The sequence below is a fragment of the Cervus elaphus genome, chromosome 19 (assembly GCF_910594005.1).
Source record: "Cervus elaphus chromosome 19, mCerEla1.1, whole genome shotgun sequence".
Lineage (NCBI taxonomy): Eukaryota > Metazoa > Chordata > Mammalia > Artiodactyla > Cervidae > Cervus > Cervus elaphus.
The window spans coordinates 61109376-61133908 of NC_057833.1; the positions used below are offsets into that span (position 1 = coordinate 61109376).

The 24533-nt window shown below is 54.5% G+C and overlaps 1 non-coding gene and 1 pseudogene across 1 annotated transcript; one reads left to right on the forward strand and one right to left on the reverse strand.

Annotated features, from left to right (window-relative positions):
- The first annotated feature begins 509 nt into the window (after nucleotides 1-509).
- On the forward strand, nucleotides 510-628 carry LOC122676280. Its single transcript, XR_006335548.1, has one exon. It is a non-coding gene; the product is annotated as a 5S ribosomal RNA (ribosomal RNA).
- Nucleotides 629-18934: 18306 nt separating this feature from the next.
- LOC122675231 lies at nucleotides 18935-23414 on the reverse strand (annotated as a pseudogene).
- Nucleotides 23415-24533: the final 1119 nt, after the last annotated feature.

The following is a 24533-nucleotide window of genomic DNA, read 5'->3' on the forward strand; positions in this document are numbered from 1 at the left end:
ATGGCACCTGTGAGAGGCCGGGTGTCAGGAAAGACAGAGGCAGAAAAAGACGAAGGTCCAGAGACAGACTCGAAGACAGCGTCGGGGCAAGGGAGGTCTCGGGCAGGATGCCTGGCAAGTGCCGGGGCCACGTGGCCCTGAGCAGCGAACTGGATGTGGGGTAGGGGAGGTCGCCGAGCGGGGCGGGCCTGGAGAGGCCCAGGGTGGGAGAGCGCTGAGACTTCGTCGCCGCTCACCCCACCCCCCACCCCAACCCCTGCACGCCTGGCCGGCAGCTCTGGTCCCGGAAGCCCTCCGGGCCCCCAGGCCGGGCCAGGCAGGTGCGGGCCTGGGGTGGCGGTGTGCGGGGGCGGGGCAGCGTCGGCCGGCCATAGTCCAGTCGCGGGTCATGCAGCTCAAGTGAGGCGCAAGCCCGGTGGAGAGCTGTGGCCGGCTGGCCCGACCGGCAGGTCAGAGCGAAAGGGAGGCGTGGCGCAGGGCTGTTAGGGCGCCTGGCGGGAACTGCCTCCGTCTATGGCCATACCACCCTGAAAGCGCCCAATCTCGTCTGATCTCGGAAGCTAAGCAGGGTCAGGCCTGGTTAGTAGTTGGGTGGGAGACCACCTGGGAATATCGGGTGCTGTAGGCTTTTTGCCTCCCCTCTCCTTTAGCCCTCGGCCCCTCGCCCCGCCCCCGCGTGGCTGGTACCGCAAGCCCCACCTGACCCTGGCCTCTCGCACCCCACCACTCTCAGAGCCGTCCGCTGCCTTCCAGCCAGACGGCCGGCGGCCCTCGCAGGCAGAGGTGTCCCAACTCTTGGGTCCCCAAGCCCCAGCCCCTCCCCAGGTGGGTGGCCTGGGCCCCGACTCCCTCCGCAGACCTGGGTTGCCTCCGATTGGCCTGTGAGCCCCTCTGCATTTGGCTTCCAGGAAACCAGATGACAGTCGGCTCTCCATCTGGGGCTCCCTTGGCACGCCTGAGGCAATCCTGGGGGCTGCCCCACCCCCAGCCCTAGCTGCATCCTCGCACGCGACCGCACATGCTCGTGCACAGACACACACACACACACACACACACACACACACACAGGTCAAGAGCCTGAAACACAGGTAAGGGAGATGGAGAAAAGAGAGAGAGAGAGACAGTAAGAGGACCACACAGGCTTCCCAACCCCTGGCCTCCACACCCTCCCGCCTCCATTCTGGGTATTCACCGGACCCCCAGTCGGCCAACCACACCCTCGCCCACCGACACACTCACACAAACACTTGATCTCTGATCCAGAAAGATTCCACAAGCTGCGGAGCAACTGAGCCTACAAGCCACACTATTGAGCCAGAGCTCTGGAGCCCAGAAGCGCAACTATGGAGCCAACATGCTATAACTGAAGCCCATGAGCCCTAGAGCCTGTGCTCCAAAGTAACAGAAGGCACCACGATGAGAAGTCCACACATGACAAATAAAGAGTAGCCCCTGCTCACTGCAACTAGAGAAGAAAGCCCTTGCAGTAACAAAGACACAGCACAGCCAAAAAATAAAATTATTTTTTTAAATGCTCTAAGATTATTTTTTATTTTAACTTTTTTGAATACATATAAAATAGAAAAGGTAGAAAACAGTATTGCAGACAAAAGTCCCTTCCTTTCCCCTCCTTCTAGCAAGAGCTTAAAAATCCATGCAGTTGCTCCTCCCTAACCTCTGACAGACCACCCATTGCTCTAGCCCTTGGCAGTTTGGACTATACCGGTCCACACCTCCTCTAAAAGTAGGCCTTTGGTCTGGTTCGAGTGGAAAGGCAATAGTGGAGCTGACCGCAGTAAGGCACCCAGTCATGTCTGACACACTCCCTCAGCCAGATCCTTCATGGGCAGTACAACTTGAAGCCAGGGATGTCTTTACAAGGCTCGCCAGGGGCAGGGGAGATGCTCAACCCTGACTATGGAATTTCGGTCCTCTGAGCAGAACTGGAATTCTCCGCCCTGAAACACCTAACCTGTTCCTTCCAAATACAGGCTTGCAAACACTCACCAGTTGGCTGCCGCTTCTTCCCTGAAGGGGGATCACTTTCCCGGCATGCTGCGAACTCCGCTTCCAAGCCTGTGGGAAAAGCGCTTCTTGGCGATCTCTCAGGGCTGGTCTCCCCGGAGCCTGGGGAAGAGCGAGGGGACCCACACTCACAGGCAAAGGCAGAACCACATGCATACGTGTGTTCCAGCCCCCTGTGCTATAAGAGAGCTCTAGTGAGCCTAACTCTGTCAGGAACATCTTGAATCCTGCAGAAACACACCCTGTGTATGAAGGGGCATACCCAAACTAGGGGCACAGTGGGCCTCTTTCTCTCCATGGGGCACGGAGGCTGCTCGGCGGAGCAAGAGCTTGAACATCCATCCAGTTGCTCTTCCATTCCCTCTGACAGAGCTCCCATCATTCTACTCTTGGCAGTTTGGAGACAACCGGTCCGCACCGCCTCTCCAAGTAGGCCTGGGGCCTAGTTCAAGTGGAAAAGCAATAGCGGAGCTGGTCTCAGGAAGGCTCCCAGTCACATCTGACACATTTCTGCAGCCTGCTCCTTCATGGGCAGTACCACTTGATGCCAGGAATGTCTTTGCAAGGCTGGTCAAAGGCAGGGGAGATGCTTGTATCTGACTCTGGAATTTCAGGCTGCTGCGCAGAACTGGAGTTCTCCTGCTGGAACACCTATCCTGTTCCTTCTAATACAGGCTTGCAAAAACATGCAGTTTGCTGCCGCTTCTTCCCTGAAAGAGGCTCGCTTTCCTCGCATCCAGTGAACTACGCTTCCATGACTAAGGGAAAAGAGCTTTTGGAGATCTTCTCTCAAGGCTGGTTTCCCTGAGCCTTGGAGGAATTAGGGGACCCACACTCACAGGCAAAAGCAGAACCACATGCACACGTCTGTTCCAGTCACCTGCTCTGTAAGAGAGCTCCAGTGAGCCTAAGTCTGTCAGGAACATTCTTGGCTCCTTCAGAAACACAGCCTGTGTGTGAAGGAGCATACCTGAACTATGGGCACAATGGGCCTCTTTCTCTCCATGGGGCGCTGAGGCTGCTCAGCTGAGCAAGAACTTGAACATCCATCCAGTTGCTCTTGCCTTCCCTCTAACAGAGCTCCCATTGCTCTAGCTATTGGCAGTTTGCAGACAACCGGTCAGCAACTCCTCTCCAACTAGGCCTAGGGCCTAGATTGAGTGGAAACACAATAGTGGAACTGACCCCAGGAAGGTGCCCAGTAATGTCTGACAGAGTCCCGCAGCCAGCTTCATCAGGGCAGTACCAATTGAAGCCAGGAGGTCTTTGCAAGGCTGGCCAAGGGCAGAGGAGCTGTTCGGCTCTGACTCTGGCATTTCCGGCCTTTGAGCAGAACTGGAGTTTTCTGCTGGAAGACCAAACCTGTTCCTTCCAAATACAGGCTTGCAAACACTCGCTGGTTGTCTGCTGCTTCTTCCCTGAAGGAGGCTCACTTTTACTGCATCCTGCCAACTCCACTTCCAAGCCTGTGGGAAAAGTGCTTCTTGGAGATCTTCTCTCAGGGCTGGTTTCCTGTGAGCGTGAGGACGAGCTAGGGGACCCAACTCACAGGAAAAGGCAGAACCACATGCACACGTCTTTTCCAGCCCCCTGCAATGTAACAAAGCTCTAGTGAGCCTAAGTCTGTCAGGAACATCCTTGGCTCCTAGAGAAACACACCCTGTGTGTGAAGGCGAATACCCAACCTAAGGGCAGAGTGGGCCTGAATCTCTGTGGGGCACGGAAGCTGTTCAGCCAAGAAAGAGCTTGAACATCCATCCAGTTGCTCTTCCCTTCCCTATGACAGAGCTCCCATTGTTCTAGCCCTTGGCAGTTTGGAGACATCTGGTGTGCACCTCCTCTCCAAGTAGGCCCGGGCCCAGAATGAGTGGAAAGGCAATAGCGGACTGATACCAGGAAGGCGCCCAGTCATGTCTGACACACTCCTGCAGCCTGCTCCTTCATGGGCAGTACCACTTGAAGCCAGGAAGGTCTTTGCAAGGCTGGCCAAAGGCAGGGGAGATGCTGGGCTCTGACTCTGGAATTTGGGGCCTCTGAGCAGAAGTGAAGTTCTCCCACTGGAACACCTAACCAGTTCCTTGCAAATACAGGCTTGCAAACACTCACCGGTTGCCCGCTGCTTCTTCCCTGAAGGAGGCTCATGTTCCCCGCATCCTGTGAACTCCACTTCCAAGACTGTGGGAAAAATGCTTTCTGGAGATCTTTCAGGGCTGGTTTTCCCTGAGCCTAGGGATGAGCTAGGGGACCCACACTCACAGACAAAGGCACAACCACATGCACATGTCTTTTCAAGCCCTCTGCACTGTAGGAGAGCTCTAGTGAGCCTAAGTCTGTAAGGAACATCCCTGGCTCCTCCAGAAAAGCAGCCTGTCTGAAGTTGCGTACCCGCCCTAGGGGCACAGTGGGACTTTTGCTCTCCATGTTGCGCTTAGGCTGCTGGGGGAGCAAGAGCTTCAACATCTGTCCAGTACTCTTCCCTTCCCTCTAACAGAGCTCCCATTGCTCTAGGCCTTGGCAGTTTGGAGACAACCAGTATGCACCTCCTCTGCAGGTAGGCCTAGGGCCTAGTTCGAGTGGAAAGGCAATAGCGGACCTGACCCCAGGAAGTGGCCCAGGCATGTCTGACACACTCCCAAAGCCTGCTCCTTCATGGGCAGTACCCATTGAGGCCAGGAGTCCCTGCAAGGCTGGTCAAGGTCAGGGGACATGCTGGGCTCTAACTCTGGCATTTCAGGCCTCTGAGTAGAACTGGAGTTCTCCTGCTGGAACACCTAACCTGTTCCTTCCAAACACCAGCTTGAAAACAGTCACCAGTTGGCTCCCACTTCTTCCCTGAAGGAGACTTGCTTTCCCCGCATCCCGTGAACCTTGATTTCAAACCTGTGAGAAAAGCACTTCTTGGAGATCTTCTCTCAGGGCTGCTTTCTTCTGAGGCTGGGGACGAGCTAGGGGCCCCACACTACAAGGCAAAGGCAGAACCACGTGCACACGTCTGTTGCAGCCCCCTGTTCTATAAGAGAGCTCTGGTGAGCTTAAGTCTCTCATGAAACTCCTTGGCTCCTCCAGGAACACAGCCGGTGTGTGAAGGGGCATACCAAACCTAGGGGCACAGTGGGTCTCATTCTCTCCGTGGTGTGCTGAGTCTAGTGTGAGAGCAAGGGCTTGAACATCCATCCAGTTGCTCTTCGCGTCCCTCTGACAGAGCTCCCACTGCTCTAGGCTTGGCAGTGTGGAGAAAACTGGTCCACACTTCCTCTCCAAGTAGGCCTGGGACCAAGTTCAAGTGGAAAGGCAATAGCGGAGCTTACACCAGGAAGGTGCCTGGGCTGGTCTGACACATGCCCGCAGCCTGCTCCTTCAATGGGCAGTACCACTTGAAGCCAGGAATGTATTTGCAAGGGTGGCCAAGGACAGGGGGCATGCTGGGCTCTGACTCTGACATTTCGGACCTCTGAACAGAACTGGCGTTTTCCCACTAGAACACCTTCCCGGTTCTTTCCAAATGCCGGTTGGCAAGCACTCACCTGTTGGCTGCCGCTAATTCCCTGAGGGAGGCTTGATTTCCCTGGATCCTGCACACTCTGCTTCCAGGCCTGGGAGAAAATCGCTTCAGGTGGTCTTCTCTCAGGGCTCTTGCCCCTGAGCCTGGGGACGAGCTAGGGGACCCAAACTCACAGACAGAGGCAGAACCACATGCACACGTCTGTTCCAGGCCCTTGCACCTTCAGAGAGCTCTGGTGAGCCAGAGCCGGTCAGGAACCTTCTTGGCTCCCTCAGCAGCACAGCCTGTGTGTGAAGGGGCAGACCGGACCTAGGAGCATTGTGGGCCTCTTTCTCTCCATAGTGCGATGAGGCTTCTGGGCAAGCAAGGGCTTGCACATCCGTCCAGTTGCTCCTAACTTCCCTCTGTCGGAGCCCCGACGCCTCTAGGCCTTGGCAGTGTGGAGACACCCGGTCTGCACCTCCTCTCCAAAGAGGCCTGGGGCCTTGTTCGATGGAAAGGCACTAGCGGAGCTCACCCCAAAAAGGCGCCCGGGGAATATCTGAAACACACCCACAGCCTGCTCCTACAGGGGGCAATACCACTTGAGGCCAGGAATGTCTATGCAAGGCTGGCCAAGGGGAGGGCTGGGCTCTGACTCTGGCATGTCGAGCCTCTGAGCAGAACTGGCGTTCTCCCACTGGGAAATCTCCATGGAAACTTCCAAACACTGGTGTGCAAGCAATCGCAGGTTAGATGCTGCTTCTTCCCTGAAGAAGGCTCCATTTCCCCAGATCCCATGCACTCTGCTTCCAGGCCAGGGAGAAAAGCACTAAGGGGTTGGCTTCTCTCAGGGCTCTTGCCCCTGAGACTGGGGAAGAGCTAGGGGACTAAGAATCACAGGCAAAGGCAGAACCACATGCACACGTCTGTTCCAGCCCCCTGCACAGTCAGAGAGCTCTGGTGAGCCAGAGACTGTCAGGAAACTTCTTGGCTCCCCCAGCAGCACAGCCTGTGTGTGAATAGGCAGATCCCAATTAAGGGCACAGTGGGAAACTTACTCTCCATGGTGCGCTGAGGCTGCTGGGCGAGCAAGGGCTTGAACATGCGCCCAGTTGCTCCCCTCTTCCCTCTGAGAGAACACTCACGCTTCTAGGCCTGGGCAGTGTGGAGACACCCGGCCCGCAGCTCCCCTCCAAGGAGACCTGGGGCCTAGTCTGACTGGAAAGGCACTAGGGAATCTGACCCCAGGAAGGTACCCGGGCATGTCTGACACACTCCCACAGGCTGCCCTTTCAGGGGGCAGTACCGCTGGAAGCCAGGAATGTCTTGGCAAGGCTGGACAAGGGCAGGGGCCATTATGCGATCTGCTATTGGCATGTGGGGCCTCTGAGCAGAACTGGCCCTCTCCCGCTGGAAGACCTCCCCGAGTGCTTCCAAAAGCTGGTTTGAAAGCACTCGCGGTTGGCTGCCGCTTCTTCCCTGAAGGAAGGCCGCTTTCCCTGCATTCCAAGCACTCTACTTCCAGGCCAGAAAGAAAAGAGCTTTGGGGTGGTTCTCTCTCAGGGCCATTGCCCCTGAGCATAGAGGGCAACTTAGGGGGCCCACACACCCAGGCAAAGGCAGAACCACATGCACACGTCTGTTCCTGCCCCCTGCAACTTCAGAGAGCTCGGGTGAGCCAGAGTCTGTCAGGCAGCTCCTTGGTTCCCCCAGCAGCACAGCCTGTGTGTCAAGGGGCAGGCCCGACCTAGGGGCACAGTGGGCCTTTTACTCTCCCTGGTGTGCTGAGGCTGCTGGGTGAGGAAGGGCTTGGGCATCCGCCCAGTTCCTCCTCCCTTCCCTCTGAAAGAGCCCTCAGGCCTCTAGGCCATGGCAGTGTGGAGACACCTCCTGCCCGCAATGCCCCTACAAGTAGGCCTTGAGGCCCAGGCCAAGTGGAAAGGCCCTAGCGGGGCTGACCACAGGAAGGCGCCCGGGAATGTCTGACAAACTCCCCGCCGCCTGCCCCTTCATGGGGCAGTACCCTGGAGGCCAGGAATGTCTGGACAAGGCTGACCAAGGGCAGGGGCCATGCTGGGCTCTGCATCTGGCATGTAGGTCCTCTGAGCAGAACTGGCCCTCTCCCGCTGGAAGACCTCCCCGGGTGCTTCCAAGGGCCGCTTTGCAAAGACTCACCGGCTGGCAGCCGCTTCATCCCCAAGGGAGGCCCGCTTTCCCCCATCCCCACGCACTCTACTTCCAGGCCCGGGAGAAAAGCGCTTCAGGGTTGTCCTCTCTCAGGGCCCTTGCCCCTGAGCCTGGGGGCCAGCTAGGGGGCCCACACTCCCAGGCCAAGGCAGAACCACAGGAACACGTCTGCTCTTGCCCCCTGCACCTTCAGAGAGCTCGGGTGAACCAGAGTCTGTCAGGCAGCTCATTGGCTCCCCCAGCAGCATAGCCAGTGTGTGAAGGGGCAGAACCGACCTAGGGGCACAGTGGGCCACTTTCTTTCCCTGGTGTGCTGAGGCTGCTGGGCGAGCAAGGGCTTGGGCATCCACCCCCTTGCTCTCCCCTTCCCTCTGACAAAGCCCTCTGCCCTCTAGGCCTTTTCAGTGTGGAGACAGCCCCTGCCAACACCTCCCCTCCAAGTAGGCCTCAAATGAGGCCTAGGCCCAGGGGAAAGGCCCTAGCAGGGCTGAGCCTGGGGAGGCGCCCGGGCATGACTGACACACTCCCCGCAGCCTTCCCCTTCATGGGGCAGTATCCCTGGAGGCCTGGAAGGTCTGGGCAAGTCTGGCCAAGGGCAGGGCCATCCTGGGTTCCTCCTCTTGCCTGTGGGCCCTCTGAGCAGAACCGGCCCTCTCCCGCTGGGAGACCTCCCCGGCTGCTTCCAAAGGCCGGTTTGCAAGCACTCTCGCCGGCTGGCTGCCGCTCCCTCCCCGAGGGAGGCCTGCTTTCCCCGCATCCCTCGCACTCTGTTCCCAAGCCCAGGAGAAAAGCGCTTTAGGGTGGTCCTCTCTCAGGGCCCTTGCCCCTGAGCCTGGGGGCCAGCGAGGGGGTCCACACTCCCAGGCCAAGGCCTAACCACATGCACTCGTCTGTTCCTGCCCCCTGCAGCTTCAGAGAGCTCGGGTGAGCCAGAGTCTGTCAGGCAGCTCCTTGGCAACCCCAGCAGCACCGCCTGAGTGTGAAGGGGCAGAGCCAACCTAGGGGCACAGGGGCCACTTTCTCTCCCTGCTGCCCTGAGGCTGCTGGGTGAGCGAGGGCTTGGGCATCCACCCCCTTGCTTCCCCCTTCTCTCTGACAAAGCCCTCTGCCCTCTAGCCTTTTCAGTGTGGAGACAGCCCCTGCCAGCACCTCCCCTCCAAGTAGGCCTCAAATGAGGCCTAGGCTAAGGGAAAAAGCCCTAGCGGGGCTGAGCCTGGGGAGGCGCCCGGGCATGTCTGACACATTCCCCGCAGCCTGCCCCTTCATGGGGCAGTACGCCTGGAGGCCAGGACGGTCTGGGCAAGGCTGGCCAAGGGCAGGGGCCATGCTGGGCTCTGCCAATGGCCTGTGGGGCTTCTTAGCAGAACCGGCCCTCTCCCGCTGGAAGACCTCCCCAGCTGCTTCAAAGGCCAGTTTGCAAGCACTCTCGCCGGCTGGCTGCCGCTCCCTCCCTGAGTGAGGCCTGCTTCTCCCGCAACCCGCGCACTCTTCTCCCAAGCCTGGGAGAAAAGCGCTTTAGGGTGGTCCTCTCTCAGGGCCCTTGCCCCTGAGCCTGGGGGCCAGCTAGGGGGTCCACACTCCCAGGCCAAAGCAGATCCATATGCACACGTCTGTTCCTGCCCCCTGCACCTTCAGAGAGCTCGGGTGAACCAGAGTCTGTCAGGCAGCTCCTTGGTTCCCCCAGCAGCACCGCCTGTGTGTGAAGGGGCAGAGCTGACTTAGGGGCACAGGGGCCTCTTGGTCTCCCTGCTGCCCTGAGGCTGCAGGGCCAGCGAGGGCTTGGGCATCCACCCCCATGTTCCCCCTATCCCTCTGGAAAAGCCCTCTGCCCTCTAGGCCTTTTCAGTGTGGAGACAGCCCCTGCCAACACCTCCCCTCCAAGCAGGCCTCAAATGAGGCCTAGGCCCAGGGGAAAGGCCCTAGCAGGGCTGAGCCTGGGGAGGCGCCCGGGCATGACTGACACACTCGCCGCAGCCTGCCCCTTCATAGGGCAGTACCCCTGGCGGCCAGGAAGGTCTGGACAAGGCTGGCAAAGGGCAGGGGCCATTCTGGGATCCTCCTCTTGCCTGTGGGGCCTCTGAGCAGAACCGGCCCTCTCCCGCTGGGAGACCTCCCAGGCTACTTCCAAAGGCCGGTTTGGAAGCACTCTCGCCGGCTGGCTGCCGCTCCCTCCCCGAGGGAGGCCCGCTTTTCCTGCAAACCACACACTCTAGTAATCCACGCACTCTAGTAATTGTGGTCACTCTGGTCTGTCACAGACCTACAGAGGCCATCTGTTGGGTGAATGCATGCTTGTGGTCACTCTAGCCTGTCACAGACCTCTCAGAGGCTGTCCTCAGTGTGAGTGCAGGCTCATAGTCACTCTGGACTGTCACAGACCTCTCAAAAGCCATCTGCTGGGTGAGTGCAGGCTCATGGTCACTCTGGCCTGTCACAGACCTATCAGAGGCTGTCTGCTGTGTGAATGCATGCTTGTGGTCATTCTGGTCTGCCATAGACCTCTCAGAGGCTGTCCGCTGTGTGAATGCAGGCTCGTAGTCACTATGGCCTGTCACAGACCTCTCAGAGGCCATCCACTGGGTGAGTGTAGGCTCGTGGTCATTCTGGTCTGTCACAGACCTATCAGAGGCCATCCGCTGGGTGAATGCATGCTTGTGGTCACTCTGGTCTGCCACCGACCTCTCAGAGGCTGTCTGCTGTGAGTACAGGCTCATGGTTGCTTTAGTCTGTCACAGACCTCTCAGAAGCCATCTGCTGGGTGAATGTGGGCTCGTGGTCACTCTGCTGCACAGTCTCCATGGAGCTGTCAAGAGGCACTGTGTGGCTGCCCCAGCCGGGCGCCACTTATTGCACTCTTGCTGCCCCCAAGCTAGGTCTGGAGAAGGTTAATCCCAATGAGAAGCTACTTTCAGACTTCAGCTCACATCCCAGGAACTAGTCTTCCAGCCTAAGCAGGTCACTTGGGGTTTCCTGTGTTAGTGCTCACAGCTCACACCCCTTAGAGAGTGTGCTGGATCTGGGGACACATATCCTCTGCTGTTAAAACTGACATTAGACTGTGCTTCCAGGGATGGACCTCAATGGGTAATGGGAGAACGTCTGTCCTACCTGCTTGGAGGCACTGTGTCCCCAGCCCCTGCCTTCTCCCCACTCAGGTATGGAATGTGGGAGAGCAGGAGGGGGAATCTGGGTCCCCAGTGAGACCCACTCAGTAAAGCTGGGCCTGGGTTGGGCTTGGAGGATGTGACTGAGAGTTTGCTGGACAGGACGCCATATTTAGAGGGCCTCCTGCAGTGTAGGTTTCAGGGCTACATAGCAACTAAGTGCAGAGCATGGTGGCTGAGCTGATGGCTGTGGATCCTGCAGGCCAAACGCTGAACCCTGAACATTGGAAGATTGTCTGGAGTCACAGGACGTGCTTGCTCTCTCTGCTGAGATGATCTCAATGGGGACCCAGGTTCCCCCTCCTACTCTCTAGAAGCCATCAAACTGAAGCCACTTCTCATGGTGAACTCTGAAGAAACTCAGGAAAGAAAAGAATACCTGCTTTCCAGCAGCCATCAGACTGCAGCCCCTTCTCATGGTGATCCCTGAGGAAACTCAGAGAAGAGAAGAACCCCTGCTTTTCAGCAGCCACCAAAGTGCAGCCACTCCCCACTGTGAGCCCTGAGGAAATGCAGGAAGAAGAAAACCTTCCCTCTAGAAACCATCAGGCTGCAGCCACTTCTCCTGGTGAGCCCTGAAGAAACTCAAAGGAGAAGAATACCTGTTCTCTAGCAGCCATCAGACTGCAGCCACTCCCCATGGTGATCCCTGAGAAAAGTCAGGAAGGACAGGACAGGATACTGGTCCCAGGTGGTAAGGTGTGTATCACAGGGGATGATTACAGTGAGATGGCTGGTGTATCTTCCCCCACACAGAAAAGTGCTAAATTCCTTAATTTTAGATGCTGCCTCCTGGTTTTGAAATCCTAAAAGATTCTTACTGAATAAAACATAACTCTCAACAACCAGATTATAAATATTTTTATGTCTACACATATGAAGTAGAGACTTTCCGAAGATCAACAAAAGACAAATCTCAACATTCAGAACACTGGCACCAATGGTGGGCACTCCCCAAAGGATGCAACTAGTGGAGCAATTAGAACAATCATCACCCTTTTTTACCATAAGATTGTGGAATGGACACTGAGAGTGGGGAACTGTTACAGGGAAGAACAAAATCTGACTCAATGTTGAATGTTTTACTTTAACCTTTGCTTCCTGTTGGTCTGGTTGCTACAGGGATACTGTCCATACATAATGGCCTGCCTCAGGAAACCCCGCCCCTCTGCCTTTGTCCAGGACCTGTCCACCTGTGGATGGCTACAGCAGGGAGAAAGTAACACATCTCCTCCCGAGACTGGCCATTCCAGGAGATATTTGCCAGATTAATGGCCTTTTTACTGTATTTCCTCACCTCCCAGCTCTGTGTTCTATAAAAGACACTGGCATCCAGACCCTGACAAGATGGTTTCTTTGAAATATTAGTCTGCTATCTTCTCAGTCTTTTGGCTTTCCAAGTAAAGTCATATTCCTTGCGTCAGCACCTCGCCTCTGATTTATTGGACTGTTGTGAGGCATGCAGAGTGAGCTTGGACTTGATAACAATCCCACGTGCCTTGCAGTCAAAAAATCAAAATATAAAATGGAAACAATATTGTAACAAATTCAATAAAGACTCTGAAAATGGACCATATCGAAAACATCTGAAACCAAAAACCAAAAGGAACACAGTGGTTGTCTGAAATATTTAGAAAGGAGTTTGTGCCCCTCTTGCCCATACCCCCTGAAGCCACACTGGACAGTTAGGCCCTGTCCACTCAGGACACCCTCTCCAGACCCCAGGTGGAGGTGCTCTGCCCCCAGTGCCCACCTGGGTCTCAGGAGTAGAAGAGACACAGCCTAAGGGGTCTCTTCTCTGGTCCAGGGGAGCATCACACCAGCCACCCTGTCTCCCTGCCCACAGTATATAAGGAGGGTTGTCAACACCTGGGCAAGTGATGTGGGCACCTGGACTGCCTCGTCCTTATAAGACTTGGTGTGAAGACAACGCAGAAGGAGAACCAGCCAAGAGGGATCCAGGCAGCAGTAAAACCCTCTTCACAGGGACCCTGTGAGACCCAAGCACTCACTCTGCCCACTCTGCTCCGACTTTCGGGAACTGGCCTTTGTCATTCTCTGGGCAGGAGGTAGGAAGGACAACCCGGTCTCTCTTCCACCTCCTGAGACCCAGGTGGGCACTGGGGGCAGCAGCACCTCCACCTGGGGTCCAGAGAGGTTGTCCTGAGTGCACAGGGCCTAACCATTCAGTGAGGCCAGCCCTCATCCACAGTGCACTGACCTGCTGCAGGGTCTCAGGTTCCCTGGCATCCAGCTCACCCATCGCCAACCCCAGCTTGGTGCCTTGGGAGCCCATCATTGGCAGGCACCCCGGAGGTGAAAGCTGCATGCCCAGTGAGAAGGAGGAGAAGCCAGTGGGGCAGGGGTCCAGCATGGAGTGTCCAAGTCTCCTCTGCTCCCCCAGGAACACCTAGCCCTGCCTGCCGTGGTCTTTCTCCTCTTTAGTATGTGTCTTTGTGACTGATGTTGCCAAACACCTTCCTCTGGAAAAGAAGGCTCCATGACCATGGAAAGGGTAGAGGTGAGGAGGTGCTGTAGCCTTAAACCCAGGGAGCTTGAGAACTAACTTCCCTGAGCCCTGAACATACTGTCTGTTACATCTGTACCAACCGAGGCCAAGATCCAGGCAGATTCTCTGTGGAAACACTTTCCATGTCCAACAAGAGAACCAAACTAGGCCAAGATCTGGGCAGATTGTCTGTGGAAACACGTTTCATGTCCAGCAAGAGAGGATGTGTTAACCCACAGCTGAACCCTGAGACGTGGGACGTGCTGTAACTGTGGAGACTGCAGGGAAGGCGTTTGAGGGCCTTCTTCCTGGAAGGCTCCCCTGAGACCCCTGGAGTTACTGGACCCAGAGGCGGAGCACTCGCACTTCTTTCCTTACTGCAGGCCAAACGGTGCCCCCAACCGCACAGCCCTGCTCCTCTGCCTCCCTGAGTTCAACAGAAACCCCCCTGTCACGAGGCCAAAACCCAGTCTTCTTGGTGAGCAGAGCAAGGGCCGGTGGGAAGGGGGGTGGAGGCTGAAAGCTTTTGTAGAAGAAAAACACACATGTGTGTTCCCGTGTGTGGTGGCCAGATGCTACAGTAATTGGTGTTCCCTACACATTTATGGGTGGGTTTTAGTTTCTGTATTTTCTAAATTTCTTTTTTTTTTAAAACAGCTGCATATTATGAGAAAATTTTTGCAATCAACCAGGAGAACTTGCAAAATAAGATCTTTTTTTCTTTTCTTTTGCTAAAATGTTGCAGTTTTCTCTTGGTGACAGATGAACAGACTCCTACTTTTAAGTATTCATTTAATTGACTGCGCTGGGTCTTAGCTGTGGCATGCAGGGCCTTCAGTTGCAGCATGTGGGATCTAGTGCCCTGACCAGGGATTGAACGTGGCCCCCTGTGTTGGGAGCTCAGAGTCCTAGCCTCTGGATCAGCAGAGAATGTTGCGATCTCCTACTTAAAAAAAGGTTATTGATTTATTTTTGGCTGTGCTGGGTCTTCGCTGCTGTGCAGGCTTTTCTCTGGTTGTAGGGTGTGGGGGCTGCTCTCTCATTTCTGTGCTGAACTTCTCCCTGTGGTGGCTGCTCTGGTTGGGAAGCACGGGCTCTAGGCTCTTGGGCTGCAGTAGTTGTGCATGGACTTAGTTGCTCCATAGCACGTGGGGTCTTCCCAGATCAGGGATTGAACCCGTATCTCCTGCTTTGGCAGGTGGATTCTTAACCACAGCACCACCAAGGAAGTCATTCCCCTTCCCCCTTCCTGCCAACATCCCACTTTAAAAAAAGATTAAAAATGATCTGTTTAGTAAGTTTTCAGGAGTCTGAGCTCTGAGGTCAGCGTCTGTGGTATCATTCTCCCAAAGGCTTCAGATACTGGCTGGGCTCATGAGTCTGGTGACCAGGGCAGGTCTGGTGGCCGAAGACAGGCTTGGCCTCTGGTGCTCTGCCCTCACCAACTCACCCAGGGTCCCCGAGCCCCCAACAGCCAAGCAGAGCAGTGTGCAGGTGGGGCTGGTACAGCTGTGGGGCCACTGTGGTCAGGGTGGAGCGTGTGGCAGAGGCAGCTGGCTGTCCGTCCCTGTGACTGCTGGTATCCTGTGTGCCCATGCAGGGCAGTCACGGTGTCAGGTGAGGCCTGGCCGCTGTCCTGGGGACAGGATGGGACCTCAGACAGCTCACATCCGCACTCCCCATCTCCCAGCTCCGCTTCAGATCATGGCTTGTGGTTGCTGGCAGCTCCCTGGGCTGGGAGGCTGTGTAAAGCACCAGCCTCCTTGCTCAAGGTCAGCTGTGACCCCAGCTCTGGGGTCACACACCATCTGTGCCACAATCCAGGTCATCCCACTTCTGTGAGGGAGGGCCTGTGTGGGGCTGTGGGTGATGGGGGATTTGGGGGTGTTGTGGGCTGGCCCCAGGAGTCAGCTTTTTGAAGGGAGGGGAGCAGAGGGGAGGGGAGGGAGAGGCTTTGACCTGCTCGGCCTTCCAGGGGAGTCCAGGCCCAGCTCTGGTGGGAGGTGCAGGTGAGAAGCCCCTGCAGGTTTCTGGGTCCCCACCATTTTTCAGTTGAAGCCCCTCTGCCTGCACCACCCCTCACTCTCCCTCCCGTGGCCCCGGCCTGAAGCCACAGAAGATGGGGAGTTTACATGGCTTCCCTTCCTGTAGGGAAACCAAGCCACAGACAAACACGTTCCTTTAAGAAAGCATGACAGAAACAGGAAAATAATAGTGGGTGGTTATTACTGACACGGTTCATGTAGAGACGCTTCACAAGCCTGGCACTCGGAGGGAACTGAGGGCCATTACCCCGAGTCCTGGAGTTCGCACCCTCTGCCCCCCGCCCCGTGGCCCACTCTCCCCTTGGTGTCTTCTGGTGACTGGGCTTCAGCCTCCTGAACCCCTTCTGGAAGGATTAGGCCAGGGCAGAGATCATTCACAGAGGGGAGGGTGTGGTCGACCTTAACAACGCCATTGCCCCTACTCTGTGTCGGAGCTCGGTTCCGGGTCTGAGCAAGCGTGGCTTCCTGGGGCGGTCCCCACCCTCACTCACCCAGGGTGGGGGGGCTTTGTGTCCACTTTGTCCCCTGGTGCAGCCTGGTCACCCCAGGACCCGTGCTGTGTGAGCATCTGCTCTGCTCACAGCTCACCCTGTGGTCCATCAGACTTCACTCATGAAAGGGAAGTGTAAGGATGAACTATTCCATGGTTAAGAATTTAATGGTCGAGTCAGCGTTCACCAGAGCGCATGGACACAGGTATGAGGCCCATACATAGAGAAGCCGCGGTGTGGGCTTCAAGGACCCTCCGTGTGGGGTCAGATGGGGGCCGGACAGGGATTTCCTGCAAACATGGCTCCAGGCTCTGTTCTCGGCAGGGGTGACGACTGTGGGCACTGCCTGTCTGTGGAGGGGCCCTGGGGCTGCCCAGCTCAGCAGGAATGGCAGTGGTGGGAAGGGAGGTCACCCTCCCTTAGCACCCCTGACCTCACACCCCCTCATCAGGGCAGCCCAGTGCCTAAACAGCCCCTTCCTCGTCTAGCTCTGAAGACCTGGAAGGTGTGGGGGCTGGAGGACATGCAGAAAACAAATTCTGTAAAGCAATTATCCTTCTATTAAAAAATAAAAAAGACTGAAGAAAAAAACACAAAGGACAGCAAAGGTGGGGCTTGCATTCTCAGCCAGCCTCTGCCAGATTCCGCCTGTGCTTACGCATCAGACCAAAATGCTGGTGCTCCCACCCCGTATCACAGATGAGAATAGAGACACAGAGAGGTTGAGCATCTTGCCCCAGCTCACACAGCTGCTGGGGGCAGGGCTGAGAACTGGACCCCTGTGGTCGAATCTGGAGTCCAGATGCTGTGATGACCCTGAGGGAGCGGCAGAGACCAGACGGCCCATGCTGAGCCAGGCACACACAAGCACACACACACACGTGCACGTGGCCTTCACCTTTGCGGCTACAGAAGTCAGAGGAAACCAGAGGGCAACCAGGAGAGACCAAAGGAGAGTCGAGATCTATAAGGAGGAGAGGCCACACTTCCCAGGAGGCCGGGGAATCCCTTTCCCCGGTGAGTCTGTCTCAACTCTACATTCCTCTCCCTGGACCCAGGAACTGACTGTCCAGTGACCTAACTGATTTGGCTCCAGAATTATGCCTTCCCAGGGGTTCAGCTACGACTGGACTCCACTACTGTCAGTGATAAGGGTGGTATGAGTACATAGTCTGGGCTTCAGATTTGTTTAGAGACAAAATTTATTAGAAGAGGAGTACAAAAATCCATGAAGGCAATTGGCATGAACATCTCCAGAACACTTAAGAAACCCTCTGCTGTTTATCTACCTCCTCTGCTGTCACGAAAGTGGAAGGTCTATTTAACAAGTAATTCTGTGCTTATCACATTCTTTCTTTAAAATATCTATTATGTATTTATTTATTCGGCTGTGCTGTGTCTTTGTTGCAGCATGTGGGAGCTAGTTCCCCAATCAGGTATTGAACGTGGGTCTCTGCATTGGAGTCTTGACCCCTGGACCACCTAGGAGGTCTCTCCTCATACTCTTGGGGACAGTAACGGGTCACAGACCTCCTCTGAGGCCCCCTTAGAGCTAAGGCATGGGGTGGCTGCAGTAATCCTCCTGTAGCTAAGATGTGGTTTGTTGGTCACGACTCACTCACACTCCCTGCAAACATAGGGCTACTCCACTGTGTGTGTCCTCTGGTGTCTGATGAGGACGGACTTCTGACTGAAGCTTCGCCCACACTCCCTGAAAATGTAGGGCTTCTCCCTTGTGTGTGTCCTCTTGTGTGAGATGAGATTTGACTTATCACTGAAGCTTCACCCACACTCCCCACAAACATAAGGCTTCTCCCCTGTGTGTGTCCTCTGGTGGGTGATGAGATGGGTCTTCTGACTGAAGCTTCGGCCACACTCCCTGCAAACATAGGGCTTCTCCCCTGTGTGTGTCCTCTGGTGTCTCGTGAGGACGGACTTCCAACGGAAGCTTCGCCCACACTCCCCACAAACATAGAGCTTCTCCCCTGCATGTGTCCTCTTGTGCGAGGTGAGATTTGACTTATCACCAAAGCTTCGCCCACACTCCCCGAAAACGTAGGGCTTCTCCCTTGTGTGTGTCCTCTTGTGTGAGATGAGATTTGACTCATCACTGAAGCTTCACCCACACTCCCCACAAACATAAGGCTTCTCCCCTGTGTGTGTCCTCTGGTGGGTGATGAGATGGGTCTTCTGACTGAAGCTTCGGCCACACTCCCTGCAAACATAGGGCTTCTCCCCTGTGTGTGTCCTCTGGTGTCTCGTGAGGACGGACTTCCAACGGAAGCTTCGCCCACACTCCCCACAAACATAGAGCTTCTCCCCTGCATGTGTCCTCTTGTGCGAGGTGAGATTTGACTTATCACTGAAGCTTCGCCCACACTCCCCACAAACATAGGGCTTCTCCCTTGTGTGTGTCCTCTGGTGTCTGATGAGATGGGTCTTCTGACGGAAGCTTCGCCCACACTCCCCGCAAACATAGGGCTTCTGCCCTGTGTGTGTCCTCTGGTGTCTGATGAAATCTGACTTGTGATGGAAGCTTTGCCCACACTCCCCACAAACATAGGGCTTCTCCCCTGTGTGTGTCCTCTGGTGTCTGATGAAATCTGACTTGTGATGGAAGCTTTGCCCACACTCCCCACAAACATAGGGCTTCCCCCCCCGTGTGTGTCCTCTCGTGTGTGATGAGACTTGGCCTGTCCTTGGAGCCTTGCCCACACTCTCTGTATTTGACTCTCATAATCCCTGAGACCCCTGCCCCCATTAGTAATGTGCCTCTGTTCTCTGGATTCAGTTTCTGGCTTGTGCTGGGCTCTTCTGTCATTAGCTCATGCACCCCAGAGCCCCCCATTTGTCCTCCGGGTGAGTAGCAAGAGGCTCTTGAAACCCTCTTCAGCCTTATGCTTTTCAGCAAAGTTTGGGGCCTGTCCTTGGCCTCCTGACCCTCAGGTTTGTCGCTCGGGCTGTGTGGATCTGAATATCGCTGATTTAGATTGCCTGGGCAGGGATCCTCTGGTTGGAGGAGGTCTCTTTCAGATGGTCTTAGGAGGGTCTGAGGGGGGTGACTGCGTTGGTTGTGTTGGCTGAGGAATTTCTGACTGGAGAAGGCCAGAGAGCAGGAGGCACATGGGTGGATCTTGGGCTTCAGTTCTGCTGAAAGAGGAAGCTTTTGGTCAGGTAGCTGGTTTGCCATGGTCAGGTCTGCCCCACTAATCATCTAAGAGTTGACAGTGCACGATTTGTCTCCCATCAAGTGTCTTTACAGTCCACTTTTCCATTCCACTCTTATTCTCTACATTTACAGAAATCCAGGAAGCTTGTGTCAAGGACCTTTTCTACATACCACCCAGATAGGGACCTTCCAGCAGCATCAGAGGCAGCGTCTCTCCTGATAGAGGTGGATCTGCAGGGACTTTCCCTGCGTGTAAGTGTCTGAAAAGTCATGTCACAGTGGCCACAGGTATTTTACCCTACTGAGGGATAAGACTTGATGACTTAACGTGGAATCTCCTGAGCGGCTCCCTGTGAGGGGAAAGGGTCTATTAAGTTAGGGGCGCCTGGCCTGGAACTCTCTGCATATGGGAGGCAGCACAGGGGGTGGTTAGAGCAGGTGTGAGTAAAGCTGAATTTATGGCTCCTTGTTCAAAGAGCAGCCTTTGTGCCAATCTCTGCAGGAAGTGGGTTTCAGACTGGGCGAGACCGAGCAGCCCAGGTCCCACTGACTACAAGTCTCTGGCTCCTGCTGCCCAAACTGGTTCACAAATTGCTCCTCTCTCAGTTTCCCATAAATCATAAAGTAAAGGCATATCCTTTCTCAAGCCTTACCAGTACTCATACCTCATTTATTTCATTCAGTCTTAGTCCATTTAACATGCACTAGGAAGTCCTGTTTAAAAACACATCTCCAGCCAGACTCTTCACACCCTCACTCCCAAGCATCTTTAACCAGCCCACTCTCCTCTCATGTCTGGCAATGAACTGACCTCTGAGGGGACTCCCCACTGCTGTCTCTTCCCCAAAATGAACCAAAGCGTCGTCACAGAACAGAGAACATGCCGCTTGCAGCTGAAAGCCTCATGGTTGTTCTGTGTTACCCAGGAAGACCCCTGGGGCCTGCACGTGGACACAGGCCCTGAGGCTTCCGTGTCCCATCCAGCCTCCTTCCCCTCCCTCTGTGCTTCCTCCCGCGACCCCTGGCATGGCCTCTCTTCCCGGCCCTGGGGCTGTGGCGCTGGCTGCTCCCCTGCCTGGAATCCTTTCCCACGGGTGTTATCTCTGCAGAGACCCTGCCCCAGCATCCCCCACCACACCCCACCCTCTGCTCACGCTGACCCAAGGCACGTTCCCTGTGCTGCTTTTACTCAGAGCACCAGCCATTGTCTGGTATGAAGCCCATGCTGCCCCAGGGCAGTGGTTCTGCCTGTTTCGGTGCATGGAGCCCTGTCTGGCACAGAGTATGAACTCACATGACAACAAACTGGAACAGTAACTGAATGCACATCACTGTACATGTGTCACTTAGAAATGGGAGGAAATGAGGAAGAAACAGGTAAAGGGCAGAGAGCTGGTAGGTGCTAGAAAACTTGCTTTTTGCTTCTAAGCCTTTCAGCAGAAGGTGATGTTACATTTTTTTTGCATGAAATATTGAAAATTAGAACTAACATTTTTAATATAAAATTTTTTCCTAACAAGCATATGAAAAGAATCAAATTCTGAGGCATTTTAATTGCAACTCAACTGACTTTGGACTGGATTGTACTCTGCTTTGAAATCGGACCACGGAGGCTCCCAGGATGGGGTGGGGTGCTGGAAGAAGGGTGACACTCACCCGGTCGCAAGCTCACTCTTCCCCCTGCTCTTCCGCTTGATGCCAAGGTCCTGGCCACACTCGTCCCCGTACCAGACCAGCAGCTCACAGCCCGGCCTGATCACCTGGCAGGTTCGGTAGAAGACCTGCCCGTGATACTGGAAGGCCACCAGGTTCTCCTCCTCATCGTCCTGGGCACAGTTCACATACCTGGGGTCGAGGCCGGGAAAGGGAAAGAAACCTCAGGTGATGAGTGCCCTCCACTCTCCGACCATGCCCAGCTCCTTGCCTTCCGCCTCTGAGGCCGCCCCTCATGTGGACCTTCTGTTCACACCTTTGACCAGGCCATGTGAATTCCCATGCTTTTCTCTCCTTACCTAATTAGCCATTTTCCGGAGCCCAGTTCCAGACTCATCTCCACCTGGGCTGTCCGTGAGGCTGGTGACCTCCAGCTCCTCTAACTCTGAATTAAGTTCTCTTTCATCCACAGAACTTGGTGCTTCTTGGCTAGCACGCAGCCCTCAGCACTCACCCCAGCCTGCCTTCTCTCCTGAGGCTTTCTCCCATCTCCCCACGTGTATCCAGTGTCCTATTCGCTTGCCCAGCCCCTCCCACGGAAACTTGGAGAGAGCTCTGATATAGCTTGAGACACGGAACAGTAATAGTTTGTTCAATGTCTGCCTGCCCTGATGAAAGGAGAGGCCCTCAGAGAACGGCCCTGCTCAAGGCCATCCTGCCCCCCGTTCCTTCTGAGGCCTCAGGGCCCACTTCTCACTGTAACCAAGCCTGAGGAGGTTGTTGACCACATAGAGTCAAGGTCTCCTGTGTTAGGTTATTCTGGCACTGTGTAGTTACTCAAAGAGAAAAAATAAGGTTACTGTTCCTAAAATCAATTGGCTAATGTCTGTTTGCAGTATGTTCTCCAAAAGGACATGGGTTGTGTGATCTGCTTCAGTAACGAAGTTCACTGTCTAAACTGAAACATAAAGTGCTTGGTAAGTGTCAGTTAAGTGAGTCAAAGTGTCCCTGGTGAATCTAGACTCCTCAAGTTGTTTTCATGTCCACCAGTTTTCTTCAGCATATAGACTTGTATCTTGACAGCACATGCTATATTTTTATTTCCTTCTTTCTAGTGTCTTTTGAAATGAAAGAGCATGATATGGAGGGAAAAGAGGAAAGAAGATGTGAAAGCTGTTGAGGGAGCCAGGTTGAGAAGGAAAGGGGTGTGGGATTGAGGGAGTATCAATGTCTACACACTGCAGACTCACTGCACTCACCTCATCCAGTTGGCCCAAGACGTGTCCTTTCCATCCACATACTCATAGCAGTTTCTCCCTTTGGTGATCTGAGTGTCAGAAAAAGAGTTACAAGCTTTCCTCTTTCTTTCTTTTTTTTTTTTGGTAGGAAGCAAGAGAAGAGCTATTTCCCTCTGTAGTCATTGGTGCTTTTCAGCCTGCATGGATTCAACTGCCAGGTGGACCACACGTAAGCTCCTTACTCATCATTCCAAGTCTGAGTCTCTTGGTTCATTGAAGGCAAGGGCTCCACAAGAGAGGAGTAACTTCTGTGTGTCTGTACACTGTGTTCCCACCTCTCCTCTGACCTTTAGATAGAAGTCCTGTGAGTGTGTACCAAGGTGTTCCCACCTCTCTTCTGACCTTTAGATAGAGGTCCTGAGTTCTGTACACTGTGTTCCCACATCTGCTCTGACCTTTAGACAGGAGTCCTGTGTGTCTGTACACTGTGGTCCCACCTCTCCTCTGACCTTTAGATAGAGGTCCTGAGTGTCTGTAGACTGTGGTCCCACCTCTCCTCTGACCTTTAGATAGAGGTCCTGAGTGTCTGTAGACTGTGGTCCCACCTCTCCTCTGACCTTTGGATAGAGGTCTTGTGTGTCTGTACACTGTGTTCCCACCTCTCCTCTGACCTTTAGATAGAAGTCCTGTGAGTGTGTACCAAGTTGTTCCCACCTCTCTTCTGACCTTCAGATAGAGGTCCTGAGTGTCTGTACACTGTGGTCCCACCTGTCCTCTGACCTTTAGATAGAGGTCCTGAGTGTCTGTACACTGTGGTCCCACCTCTCCTCTGACCTTTAGATGGAAGTCCTGTGTTCACGCCCAGTGCACACCGTACACAGGGCTGACTGTGTCATTGCCGACCATGTCATCACCATCTGTGTCCTCCCATGTAGACATGAAGTACCCCCCACCACACACAAGAGATTAGAGGCCAGAGGACAGGGAAACGGGTGCTTCTCACCAGCCACGCATATCCACTGTTGGCGGCCTCTTCATCGTCTGTGATCTGGCCCTCATAGGGGCCAAAGTGCAGGCCCAGTGGCAAATCGGACGCCTCGTTCCACACTCCAAGCCCAGCGTCAGGGATGCCCTACAGTCTGATGCTTAACCCAGGGGGCAGAGTGAGGGCTGAGCGATTGGCATGCCCTTTTCCACTGCACAGTCCTTTACAAAGGTTGGGGGCCCATGGGCAGCACAGCTGTCGATGAAGAAGTTCTGACACTCCTCACAATCTGGAGGTGAGAACAGGGATGACAGGAGGTATAGTGGTGTTGCTGGTCGTAAAGACCTTCAGAAAGAACTGGGGCACTCATGGCATTTGGCCTCGATCCTGCACCCCAAGTCATAGAGGAAGGGGATGACTGGGGGGCCAAATGGTGAGGTGAAGTTACTGGACCAAGGCCTCATAGCCCCTTCTCCGTGAGTGGGCCAGAGGGGTCACTCACAGAGGTAGTCATCATCCTGGGGCTTGCTGACCTCTTGGTACACGTGGCCCTTTCTTTCTCGTAGACTGTACCTCTTCACTACAGTCTCCTTTCTTCTGAGTTCTCAGATGGAGAACAGAAGCTAAGCAAGGCTGGTGGGGTATGGGGAGTTAGTCCCTGTTTTATCGGAAAGTGTGAGATCTCCTACCTGTCCATCTATACAGTTAAAACTTTCTTACATGTATTTTTCAAACTTTTACTTTTGTAATTTTATGTTTTAATGTTACATTATTTATTTCTTGGCCATGCTGCATGGCTTGTGGGATCTTAGTTCCCTGACCAGGAATGGAACCCACACCTCCTGCAGTGGAAGCGTGGAGTCTTAACCACTTAACCACCAGGAAGTCCCTTCTCTATACTTTGTTTCTTCTCCCTTTAACTACAGGTTCAGGAGACTGAGGCTCCACACTGACCACAGATGCCCAGTTCAGTGATAGCGTCTTGCACTTCCCATTAGTAGGTTTAACTTCCCAACCTTCTTACTTAGGAAATAGTTCACCGACACATCTACTCAGAAAATATATGTTAAGGGCACATGACACATAAGGGCACATGAGCAGAGGTCTGGGCATAAACACTAACAAAGCACGGTTCCCATTATCACAGTTAGATTTATTGAAACACTGGTAGGTGTCAGACTTTTACATTTAATGTAAGGCTTTCAAGAACTGTATGAGTTATGTATCCTTATCTTCACTTTACAGATAGCAATCAGGACCTCATAAAATGTATAAGATTTTCCCAAGGCCCCAGTGCTAACTTCATGTCTCAGATCAGTTCAGCTTAAACCCCTGCCTACCCAAAGTCCATGCCACACACCTAGGACATACTTATTAGTTTTTCTACAGGGATTAGAGGAACTAATTAGAGGAACTCCCCAAAATTTCTCTTACCAACTTTTTGTCTGGGGTGCTGTCCAGGGGTCCTTGCTTTTCTGGGAGGGGGCACCAGTTTCTGAGCCTGCTTGGAGCCACTTGTCTTCAGCAATTTTGCTGCTCCTGGCAATTCCTTCAAACTAGATTCCTTACTTAATGGTGCCCTG